This window comes from Silene latifolia, chromosome Y (genome assembly GCF_048544455.1).
Source record: "Silene latifolia isolate original U9 population chromosome Y, ASM4854445v1, whole genome shotgun sequence".
In the NCBI taxonomy this organism is placed as follows: domain Eukaryota; kingdom Viridiplantae; phylum Streptophyta; class Magnoliopsida; order Caryophyllales; family Caryophyllaceae; genus Silene; species Silene latifolia.
Window position 1 is genome coordinate 162,741,962 of NC_133538.1, and position 7,234 is coordinate 162,749,195.

General features: G+C 45.2%; 1 long non-coding RNA gene across 1 annotated transcript; it reads right to left on the minus strand.

The window, feature by feature from the left end:
• Positions 1–3,970: 3,970 nt before the first annotated feature.
• Positions 3,971–6,417, minus strand: LOC141627386 (uncharacterized). The gene is made up of 3 exons (XR_012536957.1): positions 6,257–6,417; positions 6,050–6,158; positions 3,971–4,318 (listed from the first exon to the last, which is right to left on the minus strand). It is a non-coding gene; the product is annotated as an uncharacterized LOC141627386 (long non-coding RNA).
• Positions 6,418–7,234: the final 817 nt, after the last annotated feature.

A 7,234-nucleotide genomic window follows, 5' to 3' on the forward strand; every position in this document is an offset into this window, starting at 1 on the left:
GCAAGGGAAAGGGTTTAGGGTTTGATTAGGGGGATCCGCGGTAGCGGTCCGCCTAATCAAACCCTAAACCCTTTCCCGTCCCATTTTAGGATACCCGGCTCCCCAAAAAAGGGTTCACTCGGCCCCTCTAGGGTGTATTTTTGTCTTTCCGCCTTCAAATGAGAAGCAAGGGAAAGAGTTTAGGGTTCTATTAGGGGGATCCTAATCAGACCCTAAACCCTTTTTTGACCCGTTTTAGGATACCCGGTCCCCCCAAAAAGGGTTCACTCGGCCCCTCTAGGGTGTCTTTTTGTCTTGCCGCCTTCGAATGAGAAGCAAGGGAAAGGGTTTAGGGTTTGATTAGGGGGATCCGCGGTAGCGGTCCACCTAATCAAACCCTAAACCCTTTCCCGTCCCATTTTAGGATACCCGGCTCCCCAAAAAAGGGTTCACTCGGCCCCTCTAGGGTGTATTTTTGTCTTGCCGCCTTCAAATGAGAAGCAAGGGAAAGGGTTTAGGTTTCTATTAGGGGGATCCTAATCAGACCCTAAACCCTTTTTCAATCCGTTTTAGGATACCCGGTCCCCCTAAAAAGGGTTCACTCGGCCCCTCTAGGGTGTGTTTTTGTCTTGCCTCCTTCAAATGAGAAGCAAGGGAAAGGGTTTAGGGTTTGATTAGGGGGATCCGCGGTAGCAATCCGCCTAATCAAACCCTAAACCCTTACCCGTCCCGTTTTAGGATACCCGGCCCCCAAAAAAAGAGTTCACTCGGTCCCTGGGGTGTCTTTTGTCTTGCGCCTTCAAATGAGAAGCAAGGAAAGGGTTTAGGGTTTGATTGGGGGGATCCGCGGTAGCGGTCCGCCAAATCAAACCCTAAACCCTTTCCCATCCCCTTTAAGGATACCCGACCCCCCAAAAAAGGGTTCACTCGGCCCCTCTAGGGTGTCTTTTTGTCTTGCCACCTTCGAATGAGAAGCAAGGGAAAGGGTTTAGGGTTTGATTAGGGGGATCCGCGGTAGCAGTCCGCCTAATCAAACCCTAAACCCTTTCCCGTCCCGTTTTAGGATACCCGGTCCCCCCAAAAAGGGTTCACTCGGCCCCTCTAGGGTGTCTTTTTGTCTTGCCGCCTTCGAATGAGAAGCAAGGGAAAGGGTTTAGGGTTTGATTAGGGGGATCCGCGGTAGCGGTCCGCCTAATCAAACCCTAAACCCTTCCCCGTCCCATTTTAGGATACCCGGCTCCCCAAAAAAGGGTTCACTAGGCCCCTCTAGGGTGTATTTTTGTCTTGCCGCCTTCAAATGAGAAGCAAGGGAAAGAGTTTAGGGTTCTATTAGGGGGATCCTAATCAGACCCTAAACCCTTTTTCGTCCCGTTTTAGGATACCCGGTCCCCCAAAAAGGGTTAACTCGGCACCTCTAGGGTGTGTTTTTGTCTTGCCTCTTTCAAATGAGAAGCAAGGGAAAGGGTTTAGGGTTTGATTAGGGGGATCCGCGGTAGCAATCCGCCTAATCAAACCCTAAACCCTTTCCCGTCCCGTTTTAGGATACTCGGCCCCCCAAAAAAGGGTTCACTCGGCCCCTCTAGGGTGTCTTTTTGTCTTGCCGCCTTCGAATGAGAAGCAAGGGAAAGGGTTTAGGGTTTGACTAGGGGGATCCGTGGTAGCGGTCCGCCTAATCAAACCCTAAACCCTTTCCCGTCCCATTTTAGGATACCCGGCTCCCCAAAAAAAGGTTCACTTAGCCCCTCTAGGGTGTCTTTTTGTCTTGCCGCCTTCGAATGAGAAGCAAGGGAAAAGGTTTAGGGTTTGATTAGGGGAATCCGTGGTAGCGGTCTGCCTAATCAAACCCTAAACCCTTTCCCGTCCCGTTTTAGGATACCCGGCCCCCCAAAAAAGGGTTCACTCGGCCCCTCAAGGGTGTGTTTTTGTCTTGCCGCCTACGAATGAGAAGCAAGGGAAAGGGTTTAGGGTTTGATTAGAGGGATCCGCGGTAGCGGTCCGCCTAATCAAACCCTAAACCCTTTCCCGTCCTGTTTTAGGATACCCGGTCCCCCCCCCCCCCCCCAAAAAAAAAGGGTTCACTTGGCCCCTGTAGGGGGTCTTTTTGTCTTCCCGCCTTCGAATGAGAAGCAGGGGAAAAGGTTTAGGGTTTGATTAGGGGGATCCGTGGTAGCGGTCCGTCTAATCAAACCCTAAACCCTTTCCCGTCCCGTTTTAGGATACTCGGCCCCCCAAAAAAGGGTTCACTCGGCCCCTCTAGGGTGTCTTTTTGTCTTTCCGCCTTCGAATGAGAAGCAAGGGAAAGGGTTTAGGATTTGATTAGGGGATCCGTGGTAGCGGTCCGCCTAATCAAACCCTAAACCCTTTCCCGTCCCATTTTAGGATACCCGGCTCCCCAAAAAAGGGTTCACTCGGCCCCTCTAGGGTGTATTTTTGTCTTGCCGCCTTCAAATGAGAAGCAAGGGAAAGGGTTTAGGGTTCTATTAGGGGGATCCTAATCAGACCCTAAACCCTTTTTCGTCCCGTTTTAGGATACCCGGTCCCCCAAAAAGGGTTAACTCGGCCCCTCTAGGGTGTGTTTTTGTCTTGCCTCCTTCAAATGAGAAGCAAGGGAAAGGGTTTAGGGTTTGATTAGGGGGATCCGCGGTAGCAATCCGCCTAATAAAACCCTAAACCCTTTCCCGTCCCGTTTTAGGATACTCGGCCCCCCAAAAAAGGGTTCACTCGGCCCCTCTAGGGTGTCTTTTTGTCTTTCCGCCTTCGAATGAGAAGCAAGGGAAAGGGTTTAGGATTTGATTAGGGGGATCCGTGGTAGCGGTCCGCCTAATCAAACCCTAAACCCTTTCCAATCCCGTTTTAGGATAACCGCCCCCCCCAAAAAAAAGGTTCACTCGGCCCCTCTTGGGTGTCTTTTTGTCTTGCCGCCTTCGAATGAGAAGCAAGGGAAAGGGTTTAGGGTTTGATTTGGGGGATCCGTGGTAGCGGTCCGCCTAATCAAACCCTAAACCCTTTCCCGTCCCATTTTTGGATACCCGGTCCCCTCAAAAAAGGGTTCACTTGGCCCCTCTAGGGTGTCTTTTTGTCTTGCCGCCTTCGAATGAGAAGCAAGGGAAAAGGTTTAGGGTTTTATTAGGGGAATCCGTGGTAGCGGTCTGCCTAATCAAACCCTAAACCCTTTCCCGTCCCGTTTTAGGATACCCGGTCCCCCAAAAAAGGGTTCACTCGGCCCCTCAAGGGTGTGTTTTTGTCTTGCCGCCTACGAATGAGAAGCAAGGGAAAGGGTTTAGGGTTTGATTAGAGGGATCCGCGGTAGCGGTCCGCCTAATCAAACCCTAAACCCTTTCCCGTCCTGTTTTAGGATACCTGGTCCCCCCCCCCCCAAAAGGGTTCACTTGGCCCCTCTAGAGTGTCTTTTTGTCTTCCCGCCTTCGAATGAGAAGCAAGGGAAAAGGTTTAGGGTTTGATTAGGGGGATCCGTGGTAGCGGTCCGCCTAATCAAACCCTAAACCCTTTCCCGTCCCGTTTTAGGATACTTGGCCCCCCAAAAAAGGGTTCACTCGGCCCCTCTAGGGTGTCTTTTTGTCTTTCCGCCTTCGAATGAGAAGCAAGGGAAAGGGTTTAGGATTTGATTAGGGGGATCCGTGGTAGCGGTCCGCCTAATCAAACCCTAAACCCTTTTGCAATCCCGTTTTAGGATACCCGGCCCCCCTAAAAAAGGGTTCACTCGGTCCCTCTAGGGTGTCTTTTTGTCTTGCCGCCTTCAAATGAGAAGCAAGGAAAGGCTTTAGGGTTTGATTGGGGGGATCCGCGGTAGCGGTCCACCTAATCAAACCCTAAGCCCTTTCCCATCGCGTTTTAGGATACCCGGTCCCCCCAAAATGGGTTCACTCGGCCCCTCTAGGGTGTCTTTTTGTCTTGCCGCCTTCGAATGAGAAGCAAGGAAAAGGGTTTACGGTTTGATTAGGGGGATCCTGTGACACTCTTAAATCTAGCCTTAATTATATACGTAAATTCTACAGAAAAACTGGTAGGATATGTTTGTAAATGGTTCAACTAGTCCAAAAACCTGCAATTTCAAAAAATTTTCTAACTAAACCATTCACAACCAATTCCAACTCAAGAAGAGTGTCATAACCCTGCAACAGCTGATAAACTAACTTACATATATAACTAAAGACGCGGAAATATAAGGATACAAACCAAAAATAGAAAGGGAGACATATGTCCCTTCAAATTATATACAAACCAAAAGTATAAAAGGTTTACTAATAGAATAGCCAAAACTAGGTCCAAGGTTCCTTGCTCACTAGCCGTCTGTGACCCCAATCAAAGCATCAACAACCTGTCAATCGCATTTTATACAAACACGAAAGCCACAATTCAGTGGGGAGTAACTTCGAGTCCTCCCAGCCACGAATCGTCAAAATTAATGTAACATGTAATGTAACATGTAAACAAGATGATAAAGAATTCAATTATCAATTATTCTAACATATGAGCCCTAAACTGACCAAACTAAACTAACATGTGAAACATTTAACAAATTGTAATCCAAACTCTATCAACCATAGCCGGCTTGCATCTCACCTTCTATGATTCATAGAATCATCAAACAAGAAAGGGCAATATATCAAAGACAGGCATAAGTTCTTAGTACCGTCAATAGTCACTTTGTAACTCGAGTCTATACCACGAGGTAGGGAAGGTAATCGAACCGGTATCTTGGCTCAGCGGTTACTATTAAGAAAACATGGCCAAGAGACAACACAACCCTAGCCTAAAATCTGCGCAGACCTAGACATGCGGATACACACCACCGCACCCAAGACCCACAACTTTTTTTAAAACAAAGTGAAGTGAGTACCCTAAGGACACCACCGAAGGGTTGGCTAGTACTTAAGCTGACCCCATACTATCAAAATTAGTACCCGAGGTCATGCCCCAACTTGGATATAAATCCACTAGTCGGGAACACAAAGGCTATCAAGAAGTGAACATATACTCGTCAGAGACTATAAAGACCTATCTATGATGAAGGCCGAAATACTCACCTAGGACCTAGTCCCAAATAGTCCCACTTGAATATTTTAGCCCACACCACACATGACTCACCACACAAGTCAAGTAAGACACCCACTTAACCTTAAGAGGGCAAAAAGTCCTATTTATCAATATAAATTCTAGCATTCTATCATGTGACAGGCTTATAATGTCTATTTACAGCATACAATCCCAACAGAATCCTCAATAAGTATTCAATACTAATTTCTAATTCTAACAATAGTAACCATATTAAAGGCTTCAGGGGAAACTAGGGCCATTTCTACAATACAAGTCACTATTAAATTCAATAAGCTATACATGTGAACAAAAGTTTGATAAATGGCCTAAAACAAGAAAAAGGCCGATTATCTAAATCATTCAACCGAATTTTTACCCGCAACCCCACCTGCTGCGGCAGTGCGGGTCAAATTGCGGCTGACCAATCACTCAATTAACTGACATCGCATCAGTCAAAGGGACTAAGGCTCAGTTTTCGGCACAATCAACAAAGCATTACAATTATAGCTATAAAATTCATTTTGAGCCTATTAATTACAATTTCCTTTTGTAAACTACCCTAACATGTGATAAGCATTCATATAAGCACAATTTTACCAATAACATAATTTTTGTTACTATCAAAATACTACCCATTTGTTACTTATACTATTCTAACCTTAATTAACCCGAAATGACCAATATTGTACGAAAAACCGCAAAACAAGCACGGACCAACCCAGACCAACTCCAAGACCGGCCGGGGCTGCCGTGGGCCTGCCGGCTGCTGCCGGCCATTTCACCACCATTTTCTCCTCTTTTTTTTTTCATTTTTATACATTATAAGACCGTCTGAAAATTAATTAATCGTCCCCAATTCAACTTTGATAATTTAAACTACCAAAAGGCACAAATAAAGCTTGCATGCAACTAAGTTTAACATGTGAAAATTACTACCCAACAAAAATTCACCAAACATACAAAAATCAAAAACATGTGACGATCTTTCGTCGAGTAACTCGAAATATGTTACCTTAAGCTAGAAATTGAGCAATTAGCACCTTGAAAACCCAAACCCTAACGACACTAGCCGCTATCCTCTACAATATACGAGTCCCCGAACTCGTCTTCCAATCCTTCACCTAAATAAACAATTAAAACACAATAATTAAACATATATACCGAAAATTCCGAAATTTGGTCTTAAAATAACTTAATGAAAACTGAAATTAAATTGTACCAAGTTGTAGATCGCGTCGAGGGGATTCCGGAAAGGTAAATTATGCGAAAAACGGACTAGTAACGAAGAATTTATGGCGATTTTGAGCTTGAAATATGTTAATGGTGTTTTGTTGGTTTGATGTTGATGATGATGATGCTAAGAACAAAAAAATCATAAAAATAGAATAAAGGGGGAGGGTGGTGCGCGTGAAAGGAGAAAGGAAAGGAGAAAAGGAAAGTGCGGGATTTTCAGTCGGGATTTTTACGAGTCGGTTTTGACTCGTTTCAATAATAATTAAATCCGTAAGTCAAATGCAAATTCCGTCAAGTCCAAAGTTTTTAAACACGAGATTACAATAAAATTGAGTATTCATACGACCCATTTCCAATTTCGTTTACCCAACGTTCAAACGAATTGTCATTTTCCCCCCGATACGCCCTTATTTCGAAATAAAAGATTTTACACGGTTTAAACTATTTTTAAACATTTCAAAACTATCAAAATAAGTACTTTTCTTCAAAATATAATAAAATTATATTTCTTTGAATTATTTTTACTTTGATTACTTTAAATATCAAATTTTATTTGATTAATAAATCATTTTTGAAATATATTAACGGTCCGAAATTACGGGGCGTTACAGATCCGCGGTAGCGGTGCGCCTAATTAAACCCTAAATCCTTTCCCGCCCCGTTTTAGGATACCCGGACCCCCAAAAAAGGGTTCACTCAGCCCCTCTAGGGTGTCTTTTTGTCTTCCCGCCTTCGAATGAGAAGCAAGGGAAAAGGTTTATTGTTTGATTAGGGGGATCCGTGGTAGCGGTCCGCCTAATCAAACCCTAAACCCTTTCCCGTCCCGTTTTAGGATACTCGGCCCCCCAAAAAAGGGTTCACTCGGCCCCTCTAGGGTGTCTTTTTGTCTTTCCGCCTTCGAATGAGAAGCAAGGGAAAGGGTTTAGGATTTGATTAGGGGGATCCGTGGTAGCGGTCCGCCTAA